Raw genomic sequence first — 23892 nt, 5'->3', positions numbered from 1 at the left:
ATTCTTATGCTGCAGTGTTGGCCTTCTCATTGCCCTTCCCTGTGTTGGACTTTTTTTCATATCTCTTTCAGTCATCTCCTTTCCCAGCTGTAGTGTCATAATCTACATAGCAATGGCCTACATGTAAGCCATTTGTATTTTTGACTATTTTGTTTTTCTCTGAATCTTCTACAAATTGAGTGTAACCTTTTAAAGTCTAGGGAGGGGAAAGAAGAAAGGGCTATATATTAGTTTCTACATACTTTTGTACTGCCACTGAATTAATACAGTTGCATTATGGTTGTTTTGTTTTGTTGTTTCCCCACCCACCTGTGCCTTCCTAAGCACCACCAAAGTGGTCAGTTTACTGCTGCTGAAAACTGAGTGGAGATTTTCACATCACCCAAATTTACAGCTGCAAGTGATCATTTTAAAATTGTCTGAAGCCCATCATTGAACAGTTGGCATTTTTTCATCTCCATAGACATCATCCTACATTTCTCTCATTAAATATTACTTGCTATTTATCACGTAATGTTCAGTATTATATTTTCTTCCTTCAGTTCTTCAGTCTGCCCTCATCTTTACTACCTGTGGTTTGGTGTAAGAGACAGTGTTGTCACATCACGACTCATCCCCATTCTAGGTAATATTTGAACATGCTGAACAGCACTAGACTTCTTATAGATGGATGCTTTATGTCTCCTTTGCTGATTTTCTTCTTGGAATTACAGCAAACTTTCTCTTTATTCTTATTCTTAACATCCTATCTTTAATTATTTTAAGCAGTGCAAGGACCTTAATTTTTCTTTTTCTCCCATGCAGCTTTATTTCATTTAGAGATTTTGGGTAAAAGGGCTATCAGAATGATTTGTGGAAATACCTGGCTAAAAAGTGGATCTTTTCTGTCTGTTTTCAGTGACTTGTCCAAAAAACTGTGATTAAGACATGGCTTTCCTTTTTATACTGAAGTGCTATCTCCTGCTCAACATGTCAGAAGTTGACACACATTTATTTTTTATTGCAGTCCAATAGCTGCCTAGTGTGAACTCCATGCATACTGATCTGTGTTTTTAAGTTTACCACCTTCCTTTGATACTGAGACAATTTGAAGCAGGTGTTTGTCCATTATTATAAGTTCAGATATTTCATACATATATTCCTTCAGAACTGTGGATGGGATACACTTCAGTGAAATCATCTGTTAGAGCTCTTTGTCTTTTTGTTCCTATCTTCTCTAGATTCAGTTTAAGACAGATCCTCTCACGTATCTCTATAAAGAGGGTGTCTGGCCTAGTACCTTCTCCAGTCTCCTCTACCATGGATACAAAACCAATTTTTTTGGTGTCATCTTCTCCGGCCAGCTCCTGGGCAAAGACTTCTCTCCTCCAGCCTTGGCCTTTCCCCACTGAGATGCCTCATGCCCCTCACTGCTGGGGCTGCCCAGATCCAGATCCTTGGGCAGTCCCCACAACTCCTGGTGCCCAGCCCATAGGGAGCCCTGCCCAGCCCATGCTGGTCCCTGCAGCCCTCTGACACCTTACTTACTTGGACACAACTTGAAGCATTTTGAAGGATGCCTTTTTTTTATTAATCACCTTCATCATCCTGTTCTGATCCCACAGCATCCCACAGCTGCCTTCTGTGGGTTTCCACATCTTTTTTGACAGCATTTCTTTTGAGTTTTTAAAAGGTGTCTTTAATCAGTCTCTGTACCACCTGTAAAGATGTGACTCTTGTAGCGGTCCCTTTTTTCTTCATTGTAACAAGCTTACTCATTTTTATTCAGTGACCCTCTTTGAAATAGTGATGGAATTTTTTTTTTGGTTTTTTGTCTTTTTTTTTTGCCCCTTCAAGGACATAGATGTCAGCCTACATCAAAGCAGTTATTGATCGTAGCTAGAAATTTACGTTTGGTCATACTTGTACAAGACAGAAAGAAATATCTAATGACCCTAATATTTATCTGCAAATCTTACAGGGACATTTTCCAGTCTTAAAAAGGTGCTCTGTTGCTTAGTTGTTTTTAGGGAAGTGGTTCAGAACTTGCTTTTTGTTTATATCCTCTATCTTTCTCAGTGTCATCTTGGCTATTGAGTCGCTGGGTTATTTAACATGAATGGACTGTTAACTTTCAGATAGATCTGTTACTCAGCAGCAGTCATTCTCTGATTTTTGTGAAAACAAGCTGAATCTTTGACCTTGCCTAGTAATCTGAAGTAGTCTGTGTGAAAATACAGCATAGCTGAAGACCTGACTGTGCATTTGTGTCCAGGGGGAAACCAGCCTCTAGGTAAGATTTTTCTTTCCGTAATTCTATGTAGCCCTGAGTGGAGAACCAACGAGCTAATAACAGAGATGTCTGAGAAGGGTCCTCAAGAGAGGCCTCCTAATCAGGTCACTGGACAGGTTCTCTGTGAAGAAATAGGTCATAAAGGACATAAAACTCTCTTCTTTACAAAAGACACAATGAATAAAGTCACACCAAATGACAGTTTTAGGGTAGGGACCACTGCAAGAATCTAATTGTCTTATGGACATCTAGTTTGTCACCATTGTCTGTAGCTATTCATGGTGGTCATACCAATACTGAACCAATGTCATAAGCAGTGTAAGCAGTCTTGAGGTGCCCAAAATGGGGATGTGGTAAAGCCATGGTAGCCCCATGCTGATGAGAGAGAGAGAAAGTAACCCACTGTCCAGGCAAAGTGAGAAAAATGTACTTAGCAGGTATGGGAACAGTCAGCTACTGGAGATGACAGCAACCTGTGAGACAATTACCTGTCTTCATTTTCATGGTGATTCTTTTGGGAGGAAATGGCCATAATAGGTTGTCTTAGAACCTTTTCTTCTTTGGAATATTTTTTGTGAATTCTGATGGATGAAGAGGGTTCTGCATTGGTGGAGGACATGGAGTTTTACTGTTCTGTATTTCTTTTCTCTTGGAACTTCCCTTGGAAGTTGTTTGTATGGCTCTTCAATTTTTTATGTCTTGTTTTTGTTGGGTTTTCAATTTATTTATTAAGATGGGATTTTTGTGAGTGGGGAAGAAACAGGAGGAGCTAGAGCTTGGCATGCATATGCAGAACCATGGTGCCATTACAATAAACTACCAAGTAGGACAGCAACTTGAATGGAGGGAGTTCAGTGGTGGATGGAAGCAGTCTCTGCAGAAGAGTTTGGGAGACAAGGGGTAGGAGGGTTGTCATTTAGGTGAATGAGTAGTTGGAATACTTGGAGCTCTAATGTGTGAAGCTTTTGATTCAATATTAGTGAAAACTTTGTCAATGAAAGGACAATTCGACAGAAGAACAGGGTGCCTAGAGAAGCCAGGTTGTAGAATTGTCTTTTTTGAAAGTTTGGAAGATGAATCTAGATGATTTACTAAGTGTCCCACTTTAAATTCAGCAGTTTTGTTTATATCCTTCTCCCCCAATTACAATAGGCCACTGCAGTTTATTAGGAAAATTCAAGAAGGTGAAGGTAGTTCCTCACTGAGCTGTCTTAAAATATATTATGTTTTCAGAAGAAAGACAGACATTCCTGAAGATAAAGTAAGGCATAAGATTGGTGCATGTTGGATAAATTGCTCTGAAATCTCCATGAATATAATATTGGTGTCATGCATACTTATAAGATTAGTGTCAACATGGGTTATCTATAATGTAAGTGCAAGTCAAGCAAGTTAGACCTGCCTCAGGGATGGTTTAGTCTGTATAACCAACTCTTCAGACAATACTCTTGTAGAGGTTTTGGAAAGGAAGACTGAGGAGGGGTGATTTTTTCCCTTTGCTCCAGGCTTCCCAGTTAGTTGTACTGTCTCGATTTTCTCCAGTATGCCTTGAAAAGTGCAGCTACCTGTTAATCTTCAGGATAAGTGAGGCCTAAATGATACACTTTCCCTCCCTAGTCCCTCCACCACAAGAGGAATTCTATGTAACCTGCATATGAATTATACAGTGAATGGGACCTGTTGGAATAGATGATACAATTAGTCCATGTCCTATTTTTTTTCAGTCACTGGCCAATTTCCAAAACATTAAATACTGAACTTCTCATGCTGTTCTATAAATATTATTATTTTCCTTGGCCTATTTCTTTTCCCAGTTTCATGTTGGGGTTAATTTAATATAGATATTTTGATTAGCAGCTTCTATGTTGTGAAAATTTAAGATTATTTAAGTGGTATAAAATCTAATGTGACATTTTTTAAGTACGAAACATTTGCTAAACATTTTGGAGAATATATATCTGGGGAAGGTTGACTGCTCAAGAAGCGTTCAGAAATTAATTATTTTCTCTGCGCCAGGTGAAAAAAGAGGCTTGCTTCTCCCATCACTTTGTGGACCCAGTGATAATGTAACAAAATTCAGTCTTCATTTGTCTAAGTAGTAAGGTAGAGTAGCATGTAAAAATTGGCTAATGAGATCAAAGTGGTGTATGAAAGTCTTTTCATAGGGTCATTTAATTTTGAAATGATTATAAAACATAACTACTAATTTATTTTGCATGTTCTTGTTAATCATAATGGCATCCAGTAGTGCTCATCTGGTTATGAGCTTCTGAGTATTTATCTGTCGCCGGAAGTATCTAACTCTTGGATTCAGGAAGAAGAAGAGTACTTTTTTTTCTATTTGTAGTTTTGTAATTTACATAATACTCTTTGAAAATGAATACATTTGGTAGTGTAAATGAATGTCTTGAAGTAGTTTAAATAGAACTAAAATGCGTAGTCCTAACTATGAAGTAAAACATTTCAGTTTCATCGTTTTAGAAGACAGTGTGTAAATGATGTGTTTTAAACTAAAATTTGTGATGTCCTGTTGACACAGTGCAATTTAAGTCTTTCTCAGAAGTACTGTTATGAATGAAGGTTCCTTTTGTTTTTAATGACATGGGAGGGCTGTGTGATGGAAAGGTGAACACTGTGGATACCAGTAAATATATACATATATTCCTTTAAAACAATAGCCAGTCTCTGGAGCAAGTAATTCTTGCTTTACTGAAACCCCGTTTCTTTGGCCCAGTCTTCTTAACCAAAACAAGTTTCTAAATCTAAATATACCTTTCAGAGGTGGCCCTCAACCATGTTCTAAAATATTCCTGAATGCTTTGGAGAGTAGTGCTTCAGTGCAATAATTTGTACAAGTACCCACTTGAAGCAGTAAAGCACATTTTGAACCATTTTTGCTATACCAAAAATTTGAACAAGTTGGTCTTGTGGAGACATGAGAATCGCAGTTGATATATAAAAATGTAGAGCAACCTAAGAGCTGTAGTGCATTTTGGTGGGGTTATTTACATTTTTAAAAAGAACAACGGCTACCAACAAGGCAGGATAATGAATAAGAGCATCAAAATGTTGTCCTAGAGGCAGTGCTCCAACATAGAGCAGGTGAATTTATCCTAGTGATTTGTGATCTAAATGTAAATTGAGCTAAGGGATGAATGCAACAAATAAATGAATCGGCTACAGGGAATGGTTTGTGGCACACGGGCACTGTATTTGTTTATTTAAGTCAAGTTTCAAAGGAACATCTTAATCTAGGAATGAATTTGGTTTTCATTTTGAATTAAATTATTTTTGTATTCTAGTGATTTCAGAAACAACTGTGACAATTCACATAAATAAGAACAAAGTTCTGTTAGTTGTGCTTACAATGAATAATTCTTTATTATGTAAAATGTTTAATGCAGCACATCATGACAAAATACCACCATCTGTATAGTTTTGTCAGTGTTGAAAATGGATCTATCACCTATCTAGCTTCTGTGCTAAGTGGATAGTCGTAATTGTTACACATTTAATCATTTGAGAATTCCTCTAAACCTACGTTTAATGATTACACATCTTAATTCAGACTGTGACCAATGCACTTTTCCTTTCTGAGATATTACAGGAGTTTGTGGCATTTGCTTGTTTGTCTCAAATTTTCAGGATCCTGAATTGAAAGTCAATGACCAGTGGCATTCCAGTTCAATTATATTCTACTGTTCACATGATGAGTGTGTTCCTGCCTGAGTAAATAATACTACATTGAGCTGCCAGGATTGCATGAACTTTCATCTACTGCAACTACATTTAAAGATAAATTCTATCAGGATGCTTTCAAAGCTTTGGTTAGCAACTTCTAGAATTTGTTTGTAAAATTTTAAGTTTCAGGTAGAATTCAGATAAAGTTGTTAGATGTTGAGGAGTAGAAAAACATATGTCAATATAGGACAGATAAATAATGACATGAGAGATCTATCTGATGTTGTCCAGGGGATGAAGTGTGCTCATTCAGTTGGAGGGAGGGTTTAGAAATGTTACTGCACTAATTGGAATGATTCAGATCCCAGATTTAAGGTGCAAACAAAAATCCAAACAATTCAATGTTTGTAAGAAAAGTAATATTATTTGAGAGGCAGCTGCCTTTGTCAGGTAAACCACACTGGAATGTAACATAAATGAAACAGGTTAAAAGATAAGTTTCTATAAGTAAAGATTTATACTGGTAAAGAGAAATCTGGTAGGGACAACCAACCACCTGTCTGTGACATATCTGTCACATTTACTATGTTAGAACCTGCCCACTTCAAATATTCCTTACTGACTTCTGAAAAAATCTAGAAATTATGATAATTCAAAAAAGCTAAAGATAAAATTTTAATAATGAAGACTTAACAAGTATAGTTGCTTTCATATTTGAATAATAATGATAAAACATTATAATAAGAAATTTGTACTAAGAAGGCTGTCTCACCAAAATATGTCATGTTTTGATATAAGATTTCATATATCATAACTATCTTGGCTTTCTTTCTGAGCTGAGGCAAAGCATGTTGTTTAATAAGACCCAAGCTAAGAAAAATTGATTATTTGGATTTTGTGTGGCATAAAAGGAATAAAGGAAAAAAGAGAAATAAAGAGTGTTGTTTGAGACTGTCATGACTAACATGTCAATAAACAACCTGTACTGTTGAAAAAATAAGCAATATTTCTGCCTACACCTCAAGAGCACAAGAAGCCTCAGAGATTCAGGGGCATAGCTACACCTGCAATCTTTTAATAGGTGATAGGAGAGGGAGCTGCATGTTTCCTTCTCAGTTGCTTGAGCATTTCCATTCTGGCTTCAGAGCGAGCAAATGACCATCAAGCAAAGTTTCATTAACACATATTTTACTTTCCAACAACTTTTAAGAATTGCCACCCATCTTCACCTCCTCATATTTGCCTTAGGATCCTTACCTGTTTTTAAGATTTTCTTCTTTTTTCTCTTTGTATTAAGAGCTCATAAGGTATCCTTCTCATTTCCCAGTGCTGTCCTACTGTGCAGGGGTTTCACGTAGTGTTTGTTCCTCCAGCCTGTCATTCTTTGCTCTTCTGTCTTCACTTGCTCTACTACAGAGGCTGCCAAGTAGCTTTCAGTTTTCTAGGAACTTCGACCTTCCCAGCAGGTTTTGTTACAATCTACAAACAAAGGAAGAAGTTAGAACTGCAGCTCTTTTAAATGTCCAAACATCTTGTAACAAAGTGTGTATTAATAATGCCAGTTGGAACACTTTTTTTTTTTTTTTTTTTTTTTTTTTTTTTTTTTTTGTAGCTTTAAGAAAGCAGTCTTTTATTTATAAAATTCTACATTCGTTTTACTCTTCATTCTGCTTCTCTCTGACCTTGTCAGCAAGGGAGAATTGCCAAGAGGCACCATCGAGAGGCTGATACGATCAACTTCAGAAGTAGCAGAGCTTCAGGCATTAAGAATATGTCTATATTAGTAAACTAAAAAATGCTTGGAAATATTTTCAGGTCTCTCCACAGTTCCGGTCTTTGCAAACTAACATTGTTCCAGAAAATGTGACCACCTCCATTAGATGGCTTGCATGCAGCCCCTATGTTTCAGAGCATATGTGACCATAGTAGCATAGATATTGTTACCTGGGCCTGTTGATTTCAGCAAAGAGAAGTGTGCTGAGATCTAGATGTAATTTAAATATATTTTCTAGAGATATGGATGGTCTTTATTTCTTCTGTCTTGTCCAACATTCTCCTTTGAATGCAATCTTGATTATCAGCTTCAAAACAGGGTTGTGGGGTCTTTTTGTTTCTTTGTTTATTTTTTTTCTTTTACTTGTCTCTTTTTCTCTCCTAAAAATGTGTATAGATTTAAATTTCATTGGCATGCTGTTTCACAGCTTCTGCTCTGTCCTTCAGATGACCCTGTGAACTTAGCAGTAGTGATATTGTGTGCAGTTCTCTGTCTGGAACAAACTACTTCAGAGAAGCCTCCCTCTTGTTTGCCTTTAAGTACTTTAATAATAAATATAGAATAAAAAAAAATATGATGACTTTGAGTGATGCCTGGTCTGTCCCTCTATTGGAAAGTAGAAACTTGGTGAACAATTATATTTCTTTGTGTATTAAAGTGAATTTACTCTTTAAGCTGATTACTTGACAAGAGAATCTTTCTTAGCTTCCTAGGTCTTCAACCAAAATGTTCATGTGAAAATAGAAAAATTAAAAATTATAACTGCTTTGTTTTTCTTTCAGAGTACTTATGAATCAGTCTGTGCACTCTGGAGCCACTTAGGGGATATGATAAAGCTAAATTCTTTTTTGTTTTTATTCACTGATTTCTAATAACAGTAAAAATTTCTTTTTGCCTTGTCAGGATGATGATCCTGGAATTGATTTTGGACATCACTCCAGTTCAAGGTTGAAGTAAAAAAGTCTTTGAGGTTTAGAAGAAGCAGGTGAGTAGAGGTTAAACATCATAAATATTTGTTTATTTTATTTTGTATCTTCCTTTTGTTCTAGAATTGGCTGTTCTTGTTTACCACTCTATATTCAAGTAACTGATCTCTGCTTGCTCTGACTTCCTGAGGTGTTTGACTGTTTGTGTTATGGCTAGGTAGCCAAGAATATTGTAAGTCACTGAGGCTTTCCCTACATGCTTTTTCTCTGCTTGAAACTCACAATGTTGAGTTTTGGAATTGTTCATATTTTGATTTTTCTACAGGAGCATCAATATTTTCCAATTAAAAATCTCAAAATATGCTTAACTGGCACCTGACACTGAATCTTAGAGCTCTGAATTTCAACAGGGTACAACAAACTAATTCTTCATAACAGGAGCCAGGCCAAATTGCTTTGATGTACACCACTGCTTCTGAAGTCAGTATTTATTGTTTTCCAGTATGCCATGTGCAGTAACTGCTAAACTTTAAGGAAATATACCAATATATCAAAATACTCCATAATATTGATATATCCAACTTCATAATGACTAAGAAGGGCAAGAAACAGAAGTAGTTCTAGGAGAAGTTAATGATGGTGAGAGTAATTAGTGCTGAAACTATGCTTATAACAAGTTTTCTAAAGTTTCACCCTCTGGGAGGAAGCACAGACCTTTTTAACCTAATTCAAAGCAGTGCAAAACAAGACTGTCCTGGTATGTGCTTCATTGTGACTGTCTTTACCCACTGGGTAATAAGAAAGGAAAATTCCTTTCTTCTGATTTAACTTCACCTTTTTCCAAGGACATAAGGCACTGGTCTGAAGGCTACAGTATGAATATGGTGAAACCATAAAAAGAAGAAAAGATACAATATTAACTTTAGTGATGGTTTAAATCAAAGGATATGCAGCACTATACAGTGAAACTGGGTATTACTAACATCACATACAAATTTATATATGGCTATGTGTTAATTTGTTGTAATATATTTGCAAAACAGTGTTTTTTCTTACATTACTCAATGGAGAAAACAGTGAAAAAAGTCATCTTCTTTATTTTCTTGGTAGGAATGGAGATATCATTGGATTTCTATCACACTTTTAGGTACATTAGTCTGAACTGCAGTAATACCAGGTAGTTTCTTCATAGGCGGTGTCAGTATTTTGGATAACTGGTTTGCTAGAACCTGTGTAGTACTTGTTTAGTAATTGAAGTCCAGTGAGCCAGCTAGACATTTTCACTTTTTAAAAGATTTTTCTTTCCTGGAAATCTACTATGTTCTATACAAAATAAAGTCAGAAATGCAGTAATACTGACTGTATCTATAATAGTTGCCAATATCATTTTATTGAATTCCAGTATGTCTGGAACTAAAGGCATATGGAGAGAAGTAACTGTTATTTTGTTTCCCCCATTATTTTGTTCCATAGCTTTAAGTTAAATGCAATCTATAAAAATGCTTTCTGTAAAGAAAGCCAAAATCTCTCCTGCTTTTATACCGCTGGTCTCTATTTCTTGCAGTTTGTGAAAGTGGAGAGGCAATATTTTGTAGTCCATGAGGAAATGGTAGTAAATTCTGAATGGTAGTTCTAGTTCTTCAGCATGTTATTTGGAGTTGATAGTTTTTTATGACAGGATATGGTGTTTTGCACCATTAGAAAACAGACTTAGTCATATAAGTAGAGGTAAAAATACATTAAAAATTGTATTAATTAATGCATTTCTAATTAATAGAAAGGAAAATTCTGTTTGTTTTCTATCTTGCCTTTCAATAGACCATTTAATTGCTTAAGAGACTTAAGGATTGGAAAACCTGAAACCATGTTGGAAAAATATAAAAGTAGAGCAGAAAAAATGCTCCAGTTTTGGACTAATTACTTAAATGGGCACTTTTGGGGTCCATTGGTGGTACAGTCACACCTGGATTTTCTGAGTTATTTAAGCTTTGGGGGGGGGGGGGAAGGAAGTTTTCTAAATGTGACTATTTTCTGTGCTAGTATATTAAATTTTAATTGTGATACTAATGATTGTTAAATTGATCTAGTTCTTCTGTCCTCTGTTGGCAGTTTGTGGAAGGGGAGATATGTGTTCATTCCTCTTTCTTCTTGGTACTACAGGACTTTAAACAGCACGACTCGTGTACATGTATATATCTATATCTATATCTATGCTTTTTGTACATTTACCAAATAGTCCGTACATATACATATATATATATGCTTATTTTGCACAGGAAAAACATAATCATGTTGTCAGATTAGTATATCTCGTATAGTTATCTTGCTGCTAAACTAGAACTCTCTTAAGGTCTCAATAGTGGTGATCATGTTGTTTTGAAACACTTGATGTAGAAGTCATTCCATCATCTGGATAATGGACTGGCATTAACTCTGACCACCAGGAAGGCTTATCCTTCCACAAGTCCAGTCAGAAGGCAAACAAGCTTAGATACTGAGGCTGAAGGGGAGGAGGATATACAGCATAATGCTAAAAGCAAAGATAGTAACTTCTTTTCCAAGAAGTAATTGGGTGGGGATTGATGGGCTTTGTCTTCAGTCTGGTTTCTACCATGAAGAGTCTGGAACATAAACAATATTTTACATTTTAATGGAATTGCATGAGAACAGAGACACTGTTACAGAATTTTTAATTATCTTTCTAGGGTGATTGTGGCTAACTAGACTGGGGGAACCTGAAGGCAACTTCTGTCAAAAAGTAGTTTACATTGATAGAATCAAATTTGTGGATTGGAACTGTGAGGTAGTAAATTTTTGCTATGATTATACAAAGTAAGAAAGTAGGGTTTTCAACTGGCCAGCTTTTTGATTCAGATGAAAATTAAATGCAGTCTTAATGGTCTGATTTGCTGGAAAGAGCATCATTACCATAATTTACTTTTTACACCTCATATCAAATGTGAACTTGCATCCCTTTGTGCTTTGAGAGATATTTTCATGGCATCTAGGAGTGATGCCCCACATTTCTTAGAATTAGTCCTTAATGATAACATCTTCAGGAATGAGTTCTTGCTCAAACACACTGATTGTTTTGTGGTTTCCAGCAAAGAAATTTTAAAGGAAAAGCTAGTTGTAATCTCAGTTTTTTTCAAGTAATAGTACAAAATGAGAAGAGACGGTGTGGGTCTTAATAATTTTATGATTCTTTTTTCTCTGTGACAGGAATGAGAGAGGTGAGAACTCTTAATTTTTAACAGAACTGAATGCAGGTTTCTAAATGTGGCCTGCATGAGAACAGAGGACCATTACTGTAGTTGTCATGTAAAATAAAGTTGGAGTCTGAAGCTCCTTTTTAGCTGTCAGCTTTATTAAGGAGCTACCGGTGTGTTGAACTAGGCACATGCATTATATAAGCAATGGATGGCAGTGTCAAGGGAGAACTTTCTCTCTCTTCCCTGCTGCTTTATTAGGTCTTGCTCACTCATTCACTGGTGCCTTGTCTTTCTCCAGCTTTCTGGCTGCAGCTCACAGCACAGTTGCTCTAATGTAGATTGACGCCTTTGCCAGAGGACTGATTGAAACTTGTGTCTCATAGTTGCTAATGCTCACTCAACCATTTTATTGAAGATAAAGTAAATAAAATAGATTGCCATATGAGAATTCTCTGAAATCAAATGGAATAATTTGACAGGTTTAAGCCCATGAAAAAGCCAAAGCACAGAAAACAGATGGGAATACTTTTTATGCACAATATACCAGGAAAAGGTGTATGATGGTTTGATGTTAATGGCTTCTACCAAAACTGTAATTGCTGAAAATATCATAATTTCCAGTGGAATTTTCATTGGTGTTTAAGTTGTTGCTTCTCTCAAACAGAGGAATTTTTCTTGTAATGTCAGAGTACTGGATACATTGATTTTATTTTCTTGTTGCTTCTGATTCTTTAAGAGACTGTTGATTGTTAAGCAGTCTCAAAATATAATAAAATATACTTATAAAATATAATAAATATAAAATATAATAATATAAAATAATATATAAATATAATAAAATATAATTTAAAACTGCAGTGAGGTACTATTTGTAAAGTAGGATCTCAAGATCTTCAAGATTAACTGAGAATGAGTTTATTATTTGAGAAATAACTCTGTAAAATAATACAAAATAGGTTGCTTTTTTATAGGATTTTAATAATCATTGAGTGACATAATTTTGGGTTTTACAAGTAAAGCTGCTAAAATAAGCTGTGGCATTTCTGAAAGTATGTGTGATAGCATACATGAAAAACATGAACTGCTAAAGCTATTGTGATAAAGTGTTTGGAGTAATAGTCAGCAAACCCCAAGTAACCTTCACAGTTATATTTTATAAAGAACTGATATAGATGAACAGTGTTGTATGTCTGTGTTATTTTAGAAATAATATACATATTAAGACATAATAATAAACAAGTTAAGATGCAACAGATATGATATACCTCTTACTCTTTTATCTAGATAACAATGAGTATTGCTTTTTTTAGACTTTCTAGTGGGTTCTTTCTTACTGCTTGGATCACTTCTTCAGGAAAGCAAGACAATTGTTCTTCAGTTTAGTTAAATAAATGATCTCAAGCTCACTTAGAGTTAATAAAGGAAATAAATCTAAAATAATCTTAAAATATATGAATGAAGTTTACCTCCTTGAAAATAGTAATTTAAAGAACAAATGTATTCCTTTAGCTTTTTATTTTTAAACAAAATCTGCTCTTTTTTCTGTGTGCTAGATATTAATTTTATTTTTTAAAGTTAAGAAATCTATTACAACAGTGTGTGCCATTGGTACTTAACGATGGTATGCTTGTGAGAGTTCACAGATATTGGCATTGAAATAAATTATGAATGACCTATTTGAAAATGACTTGGAGGAAGAAGTTGCCAGACTGGAGAAACATACTAAGCATGGATTTCCAGATTTCCTGTTAGCCAGAATACACAGCTAGGTTTGCCGATGTGTAGAGTAGCAGGGATGATGCTGGTCAAAATCATATTTCCAAAATGATTGTGAAGAAATTGTAAAAAGTATGAATGACATTTTTCCTATCCTGGTCATGTTTCTAAGAGGCAAAATTACTCTATTGTACTTAAAAAGCAGAGCACTGGCACCAGCTGTGAACTGGAGAGCTGTTTTTTCTGTTGTTGCCATGCTGATGACTGTATGTGTCTGGCCAAACTCTTAATACTCTCACAGCAGTTCAATACTTAAAATTTCAGCACTTAAAAAGTAAAATATAGTGACTGGGATGTCAGCAAGATACTACTTCCCATTCTATTGAAGGAAATTTCATTCATTCTGTGGTGCTTTTTCAGTTCAAGCTATAGGATAAAAGCTCATAAACAGCCTGGAATTTCTGTGGGAGGGACTAGAGGAAGACACAACTGTGCCACAAGCTTGTTTTAATGCATTCATTTTCCTTTTGTACTTGCTATGAATTACACCTCTTTCACAGTGTGGTCTTTTGGAGGAGGCAACAGTGAACATTAGTTTAAATAGATTTTAATTATACATTTATATTTGCTTGGTTTTCCCTACTGATAGGAGATCCAAGAAAGATTTTTTGCTAGTTTCTGTGTTCAGGTGGCACTTTTGTCCCAGAGGTTTTTCCTAGTTGTACTGGAAAGATGTTAAGCATTACCAGTTATTGGAAGAGAACACTAAGACCTATGAGTACTCCAACTAATTTTATCAAGAGAAAGAGAAACCTCAACAGTAGTTTATTCGGATTTCTGTAAAACTTAAGGAACCCAAATGTGGTTTCCAGTATTTCTTAGAATAACCAACTTGAACTGTTTTTTTTCAAAATGGTCTCTTATTTAACCATATTTGAAGAAATTCCAAAGGGGTGATATTCATGTTACTGTTTACTGTGCTTTCCAGTAACACAGTAAAAGAAAGTATCTATATTTTTGGGATGCTTTTGGAGCTACCTTATCATATGTGACACATGTGATTAACTTTCAAATCATTGTTTAAAAAAAAAAAAAGACACAAAGAAGGCCACTCAGTACAAGTAGCTGCATATGGAAAAAATAACAGCAGGTATAATTCCTGAAAATAAATGGGAATTTGAAATATGAATAGATGTTTATTTCATTGCTTTGAGAGTTAACCTCTTGAAAAAGTTGATTTTATGCGAGTTTTGTATTTGTAAGTGGTGCTTGTTAACTGTCTTGGAGAGTGGTTTTTTTTGCTGGAAAATGCATTATAGGGTCTAGCAGAGACCCTATAATGTAATGTAATGATTTTTTCCTTTTTTTTTCTTTTTTGGTGTGGGCACTGTTATCTAGGAACTGGACAAAGATCATTGTCTCTTAGGAACTGGACCTTATAATTTTTAATGTAGTCTGTAAAACAGCTGTTTAGTGGTAATTGCTGTCAGTCAAAGCCCTACAAGAAATAAGATTTTACTGGTGATTTAATGAGGAAAATCACACTTAGCTGCATTGGATTTTTTTACAAAATTCAAATGTTCACAGTTTAAATTTTGAAGGAGGTTTCACTGGCCTTTTTTGCTGAGCTTGATACTTGTAGAGAAGCAAAACACACTATGTTCTTGTTCATATTGTGGTTCTGGTCCTACATATGCATACTGATTTGAGTAGTTACATGAAGATGCAGTAATTTATGACAGATCCAGTGAAGATTTCACCAAAGAAAATAGCAGGCATGTAATCTTAGGCTGCAAAGTTACAACTGCTTGCTAGAGTTCAAACATGACATAGTGGCTTCTCAAGAATAAGGTATAGGACACAGTATATTAGCATGTACAAATTATGGTTTTATAGGTAACTAGACTGATAGGAAATGGACTTGAATTTTAATACAGTGTTGTTATTCTTGAAGGACAAGCTGAAATAAATTTGCTTTAGATCTGCTGAAATACATATAGATGTTGCTGTGTTTCTGTAGATGACTTTGCAGCCTAGCATCTTCCTCTGTGATTTTGGTGAAGTTAACAACGAAGCATTTTAAATTAGTCCAGATGGATGGTGTGATATGACAAAGACATGACCTCATGTCTTAACTGTTTTGCAACTAATTTGAAACTAGTATTTATTATCTGAACAGTACATACCACAATCAAGTTGGTGAATATTTAGCTTTCATCCTTTCTAGATGAAAACTTCTTACATGGCCACTTGCCATTATTTTTTGGTTTGTTTTGTCTTTCCTTTAAGACATTTTTTCAGGACATAATACAAATCCAGTTCTCTCTTTCCTTTCCATCCATATTTAAGAGTTAAACTAATAACACACAAAATTTCTGCTCCACACAGTCAAAGGCTTTTATTTTAGGTTTAGGCAATTGTGTACTTTTAATCAAATTTGACTGTTCTTACTCATTAAAAAAAATAAGTTCAGGATTTTGAAGGAGTTTTTTGATCTTCATATCAGAACTCCTAAACTGGAATTTTGTCTCAGACCAGTTTCTTTCTACTGGTAAAGTGGATTAAATGAATGACAGCATTGTTGGTTATTTAATTTTACAAATAAGGCTGATAGGTTGGACTGCATTACTGAAATGGAAAAAATATTTTAAAATTATGAAAAAGTTATTTGCCTTTTCAAGCAATAGTGTTACAAGGAATGTAGAAGGTAAATATGCCCATTTGTAAATCTTTCTCCTCACTGCAGAAATATTAGTTTCCTTGTAATAACTAAAGCACATAATTGCTTATTGAACAGGTGCTGCAGTTCTAGGTATCTTTGCTGTCAGAAATCCTTTATTGCCCCTACACCAAAACTTGTGTGCACTTGCTTACTTCTTTCTCTTCTTCAACCTGTTATTTTCAAAAAGAAAATGAATGTGGAAAGGATCCCCAGTTGATGCAGTGGAAAATCCATAACAATTAAAACCATGCTACTTGACTTTACAGAAAAGTTACTTAGGAATTCTCACATCATCCTTTTGCAAACTCCTGAATGGCAGCAGGCAACTCTGGCACTGGGAAGGTAACAAGCAGGGAGGGGAGGGGAGAGGGGGCAGAAGCATCCTTAGCTGCTGCAGCTGTTGGCTAAGTGAACATATGTTGAAGCCCTTGAGCCTCCACAGAGCATCTTCTCACAGGTCAGTGCCTACATCACGTGCATAATATTCTCCTAAAATAAGTTTTATCTGAGCACCTGTTTATTTGCTTTTCTATGGGAAGTAGCTCTATTGTGGAAGTCCCACAGTTATTTCTTTTCCATTATAAAAAATAATGGAACAATCCAATTAGAGTTAACTAACATTTTTTTTCTCCAAATTTTTTCATGTTGAACTTCTACAGAAATGAATATGAATTCTTCCTCAAAGATTTGCTGAATGCTGGACTATATGAGAAACAGATCTGAGAAGTATTAATGTTACTGCAATCTTAACATTCATGTTCTTCTAATTTTTCAATTCAGAAATATTTTTAGTCCAAGGTATTTTATTTATTTATTAGGCCTGAAAATCCTATATATTGGATTGATTGAATGTATTTGATAGGACAGCGTTTTGAAGATACTATGTTATTAACTTGTACAGACTGTCCAATACTTAAAAGATCCCACAAAATAGAGCATGTCATTTAATTACTCCTTTTTAATTTTACAAACTTGACCTCTGTTCTCAGACTTACAGCTGGCAGTTGATGTTAAGAAGGTGTCTCCCACATCTCTCTAATGTTCCACAGTTAACATCTGGTCTTCAACATGGATCCAAGATTTCCCTAGAAAAAAATCAGTCCTTCAGTGGCAAATTAATCTGCTGCCTTACTTCTTTAGATGACTTGTAAAAATCCTTGCTGTTGCTGAAGCTGAACTTTTGCCCCAGAAATCTCTTTCCTAGGTTAGCTCTAGCTGTGCAAAGCCACCTTTGGCAGCTCAGGGTTACTGGCCTCAGTAGACTAAGGACATTCTTTGACAGTGCCTAGTTTGCTCTTCTACAGGACCCAACTGTAAAATGGTTATAGGCTGTTACTGGTTGTGTTGGTTAGTTGCTAGTTGTATTTGTGTGTATTTGTGATGGTAAGTTTGTGAGTGTGGACAGAATCTGTCCCACTTTGTTGCTGAGACAGATATGGGAAATTTTCTTAAACTAATAAAGATTTCTTCATTTTCTAGGAAAATAATTACAGGAAGATGCTGAGATGTTCTTAAATTGGTATCTGAATCTTTTTTGGGCAGTGAAGGCTGATGATAGTTTGCATGATAATGAAAGAACCTTTTCTTTCAAATAATGAAGGCCTTGATTCATTACCACCCATAAGGTTGTACCAAAATGGGACAATATGGGAATACATATTAGTTTTGTAGGAAATCAGGTTCCTAGACACAGAGGTATTGGAGAGAAACTTCTAGCCATTAAGGCACATGATTTTCACAGTATTGGCAATCTGTACTAAAATCCATCTTTGCTGCATCTTCTGATTTCCTTTGCAGCTACCAAATTTACAGTCAAAATACAAAACTGTTAATTACAATACAATTGTAAGTGATTAAATATTTTTTATTAGTTTCTAGTGTTGGAACATGTTATTTATTACTGTATATAAATAGATAAAATATCTAAATTAATGTGTAAGGTAGTGAACACAGATAGCGTCTTCAATGTTGAAGATGTTGTAGTTGAAATGGCCTGTACTCATCTTCCAACAAAACCCACATTCCTACAATGATACATGAAGTTATCAAGAAGGTTTATTTTAAATACATAGTGCTTTAGTACATTTTAGGTTTGCTCTGTGTGGTCATTTCTTTTAATCCAGTAATACTGCTAGTTACTTGCACTATACTGGAATATAGTGGCTATTTCTCTGAAAGCTTAACAATTTTTTATAATAGGGCTGTAGGATAAAAGAAAAAATTCTCTGTTTATTCAAACTTTAATAATACAGGAATGAAAAGTATGTTGTTTAATGCTTTGGTTTTGCCATGTAGTATTCTAGTTACTGTTAAATATGACTTTTGTATTGTTAGTATAAGAAAAGAATTGAAAGCAACTAAGAAGATCTCATTTGACCTTTCTAACATTCAGTCAGTTAAAAGGTTTGTAAGATGTTTAATTACCAAATGGTATGATCATTATTCATCTCATCATTTGATATATAATGTCAAGTGAATTGCCTCCCTGGAGTGCACTGTGTTTCACAGATCAATAGATTTAGTAAGAGCTTGAAGGAGAGCTTCACAGAAAAAAAGGAAAAATATATCTGTCTTAGAAAACTGCTTATGTAGTTATTCTGTGAGTTATTATTTTGTTTACTTTTCAGGAATTCAAAATTCTGTAACATAAAGGCATTTATTAAAATATTTTAAGCTTCCTTATTGAAATTTTAAAAAATGCTTTTTTTTTACTCTGTGTAATAGTTTTAAAAGTCTGTCCTGAACAGCTTCATTCAAAACTATTAAGATAATTATACTTATTAAGACAGATATTTTATTTGACACAGCAAAACAAACCAAGGCTGACAAAAAGCTGCCTAAATACACCACATGTTATAGCTTCTGGTTTGGGGCTTTTTTGGGTTTTTTATTTTATTTTTTTTTCTCTTTCTTCAAATTTTTAGATAGGTGTGGTTAGTTTTAACTGATGTGAGTTGCTTTTTTGTTTTTTGGGAGTGTTGGGTTTTTTTTCCCTTCACTTATTGTGTCAAGAATATTTATACATACTTTGAGAGAAAAGCTTGTCCCTAATAGGATAATTTAATACATACACATTTATTTTTAAAAAAGAACAAACAAAAAGGAAAAAAAAAAGGGTTTTTTAAAGTAGTTGCATAAAGGATAATTACAGGTAGGGTACTTCATGTTTACTTAGGGTTTTTTAGTTGCATTATATTACTCTTATCCAGTATAGATGAGCCATCATGTAATAGCAGCAATTTAAGAATACCTGTCTGTTCTCTTACTGTTGATGGAAGGATTTTCCTGATGTCTGAAGCAGACTTGTAGGAGAGTCAGTGTGCTAGTAGTATATGTTGCCCTTTTTTTTCCCTGTAAGTTTTAGATGCTTTACTTGCTCTCTTGACTTACCAGCTTTCTGCTTAAAAAGTGAGAAAATAAAATATATTTCTTCTTTAACTCTTGTATGTATGAGGGTAAGCTTTTTAGCTTAAATTTTACGTCATTTTTTGGTCCTTGCATTAGTCAGGCACTGAGAAAACTCCAGTTCAGCTCAGCAAATCCTCCTGGCTTTGGGACAGAAGCAACATTTACTTGAAAATTCTACTTCCTTATTCATCTGTCAGTTATAACCCATCATCTACTCAAAGATTAATTTGAATTGTGAACAATATCTAAGCTTCCTTAATCCCTTGCTCTTGTCCTTTTTCTTGAGCTGCTGTACTGTGACAGAAAGGCCATAATTCTGAAGCTTCTTATTCCTCAGGCCTACCTAAAGTAACTCCCATCGGGAGCTGATTGATGCTTTAGCAAGGAAATTCTTACTTGTTTTTGAGAACAACCTGGAAAAATTGTCAGGAGGCTTTCACAGTTTTAGATGTTCACTGTGTAGAATTCTTGTAAATGTAAAATCTGATTTGTCTGGGCTCTTTGCACCAGCATTGTTCAAGGTTGTGTGGAGTTCAGGAGGTATTTCTGAGATTTCGTTCCTTTCTTTGTACTTGCAGCATTTTTCACCAAATTAGCAAATCAAACAATGCCAATTTCATTAATAATTAAGATAGCTGGGAAATACACTGCATTCTTCCTTTCATTTATTTTATAGATGACCCCTGCTGACACTCACTTTACCACTTGACTTTTTTTTTTTTTTCAGGAAAAATACAAATTTAGTAGTTTCCCCTCTGGTAATGATGGAAATACTGCTCATTGAAACTTTCTTAGTAAGGGGCTAGAAGTTAAAATGAAATGCAGGAAATCTGCAGATTTTTCTGCTGAAGTTGAACAAAGGTCCAAAGACCTTTTGGTCAATGGGAAGACTTAAGCATTATTAGAATAATTTATGTTGGAGTTCTGTAGAAACATCAATCGTTTTGATTTTACATTCACCTATGACTTGACTTGAGCCATCAGGATTCAATCTAGAAACATGTACATTTTAAAACATATCCTTAGCATCTCTTAGGACTGTATATATCAGTAGTCATGTCTTCCAAGTTGTTCTTTGAGTTATAGCAGCACTCCTTTGTTGGCATTTACATTTATTCACCTATATATTTACTGCTTAGAAATAAATAGCTTGATGTCATATGTATTTGGGAGTGAAGTTCATTTTAGGTGAAAAATTACAGAACTTTGGTTGGGATGCATCCTAACAAAGAGGAAGTCAGGCTTTAATGCCAGGGGTCCTACGTGGATTAACAAGGAGCTACTGGACAGACTTGGACATAAATGGAAAGGCTACAGAGGGTGGAAGTGAGGAGAGATACCCTTCAGATACTAGATCAGTATTTACTGTGAGGTTGGTGGGACACTGGCACAGGTTGCCCAGAGAAGCTGAGGATTTCCTATCACTGGAAGTGTTCATGACCAGGTTGAATGGGGCTTTGAGCAACCTTGTCTAGTGGGAGGTGTTCCTGGCCATGTTTGGAACTAGGTGATCTGTGAGGTCTCTTCCAACCCAAAACATTCTATGATTCTATGAATCTATGATTCTAATTAATGTTGGCATCAGATCTGTCATAATTTTGATCTGTGACACAAGTACACCACCACTCTGGAATGCTGTGTTCTGGGCCACACAATTTAAGAAGGCTGTGAAGGTCCTCAGACGTGCTTAAAGGAGGGCAACAAAGCTGGTGGAAGGGCTTGAAGGCAGATCCTATGAGGAGTCTGAGAACTTAGGGTTTGTTTAATTTGGAGAAAAAAAGAGACTGAGTAGCAGCCTCATTGCTCTTTACACCTTCCTAAGGATAACTTCAGATGGAGGTACTGAGCTCTTCTCCCTGGGGCATGTGGGTTTGCTTCACAGCTGCACATAAGGGGGGTTTAGCCTGGGCACTAGGAAGCATTTCTTTACTGAGGGGTATGGACAAACACTGGAACACTGCTCCAAGCCTGTCAGTGTTCAAGAGGCATTTAGACAGTGCCCTCAACATGCTTTAACTTGGTCAGTCATGAATTGGTCAGACAGTTGGAACAGATTATCATTTTAGGTTCCCTCCAACAGAAAAGACAATGTTATGTTCTATTCTATTCTGTTCTAGAAAACTGTAGTCACAAACAAGATGTTTCATAGTACTTTTAGGAAGAAATCACATGGGTATGAGTAGGGAAAGCAAGCTCTTTGTTTTGAAGCTCTTTGTTGCCCAAATGTTCTGCAGTAAGCCACAGAAGCTTACAAAGTTTCTAAAGCACACCATTCTGACAGCAAGTGTGCTTTCCTGCTGATATACAGATTACTTTGTTTTATGGGTGTCTGTATACCCAGATGAACTCATGATTTGATATACTTGTATGTCCAGAAGATCTGTCCTGATTGTGCAGAAAGTCTTAAGCAATCTGTCTGAATTTTGCATCCTTCATTCATTTCATACCACAGATACTGTTGGAGACCTAGTTATCTCTTTTTTTATTTATTGTGATTACATGAATAGCCCAGGAGCACTTCTTAAGAAAAATGTTGCCTGACTTGTAATATCGGTGATAGTGTCTACAGGTACTGGGATATTGTATATCTTAACCCATAAAAGGGGACTGCAGTGCTGTGACTCAGCTTTGAACTACTTTTTGTGCAAAGAAAACCCTAAAGATCAACAGCCTTTATCATTACACTGCTTGTCCAACTGTGAGAGAAAGCAGAAGGGATTGGCACGTTATGGAAAGTTTCTTGCCATGGCTGCTGATTGTGGATTCTCATCTATGAAATGTAGACCCCATCCACTGGGAAACACAGGATTATTGAAGTATTTTGTGGAAATATGCTTTTCTTCTTAATTAAACAATTACATAAAAAACTGCAAGATAAATTTCTTTGGTTTTGGTTTTGTTTCTCCCCTCCTCCAACTTCTTTCTTCAGTAAAATGAAACAAAAGAAAACCAGAAAAATCTGACAATTAAAATAAACTGTATACCATTGAAAAATTAGGAAAATACTGAGAATACAGATTTTCTGATCCTGATAAGCAAGAATTGCTAACTGTTTCCCAGTTATTTGAATTCGATAAACTATCTTACAAGGTTCCCAAACCATGGATATACAGCAATTCTCAGTTCCTGTCTCGTCACTTCATAAATACTGGGGGGGGGGGGAGTTTGAAGAGTTTAGTTTCTTCTAAAATGTAATTCTTAATAAGTGCTGGTAATTAGTAGTTTAGAACCTGATTTGTTAAAATACCTTTGTGAGGTATAGTGTCCCTGTCAGGTAAGAGTTATGTCTGTCAATGTGCTGTAGTAGTTTGGTATAAAAAATTCTTTTTTTTTCTGTCCTGGAGCAAGTATTTCTGTCCCAAAATGTTAATAATTTTTAACTAGAAACACATGAAATGAAGAAAATATAGTATATAGTTAGATCTTGAAGATACCTTCTTGTAAATGAAATAATTTTTTTCAGTACGGTTATGTGAATGTAAGAATTTATATTGAAAAAGAAGTAACTAAAAGAAAAATGTCAAATAATAAAAATGCTTTTCCCAAAGTATTGCCTTTTTACTGGATTTTAGTATATGATAGTTGTGTTAGGGGCTGGTTTCTCTGTTTCTTTTTAAATTAGCTTATTATAGTTTCACTAGAAAGGCAAAGTTGTTTCCCACTTTTCTTCTGATTCTGTGCTTAACACTCAATGTTGGAAGTAATCCAAGAGCACTCAGGGATGTCATTTATCAGCAGTCACTTTCCCTTTTTCCGTGAGCTGGGATTCCTGAAAAGGATGTCTGTGTCTGTCAGACTGGAGGTACTGAGACAATTAAATAATTGCATATTTATTCCAGTTCTCAGGAAGGTTTTGCAGCCGGTGCTGAATTAATCAGATTTATGGCTTCATGGGACATGGTGCTTGGGCTGGCTAGTTTCAGGGTGGCTTTAGTAAGTGGGTGGAATAGCAGCTGCAGTGTGCCTAAACCTCAGACTCAGTCTTTTAAGGAACATGAAAAAGCTGGAAATTAATTTACCTCTCTAGAGTCTATCATGCTGCTTGGAGGAGGTCTCTCTTGTATCTCACTTTCTGCCTTAATGGAAGTGCAGCAGAAGAGCATGCAAAATAGACAGAACTTGACATTTAGTAACTTATTTAAACTATATTTGATTTTGTTAAATTGATATGAAAATGTTTA

The 23892-nt window shown here is 35.4% G+C and overlaps 1 protein-coding gene across 1 annotated transcript in view; it reads left to right on the top strand.

The window, feature by feature from the left end:
* Positions 1–23892, top strand: part of FOXP2 (forkhead box P2) — a 399917-nt gene that overhangs the window by 112996 nt on the left and 263029 nt on the right. Inside the window, exon 3 of the mRNA XM_030450312.1 lies at positions 8631–8712. The gene's annotated coding sequence lies outside the window, so the exon portion shown is untranslated. The remainder of the gene's footprint in view (positions 1–8630; positions 8713–23892) is intronic.

The sequence above is a fragment of the Calypte anna genome, chromosome 1 (assembly GCF_003957555.1).
Source record: "Calypte anna isolate BGI_N300 chromosome 1, bCalAnn1_v1.p, whole genome shotgun sequence".
In the NCBI taxonomy this organism is placed as follows: domain Eukaryota; kingdom Metazoa; phylum Chordata; class Aves; order Apodiformes; family Trochilidae; genus Calypte; species Calypte anna.
This window is presented reverse-complemented; position numbering and strand designations above follow the sequence as displayed.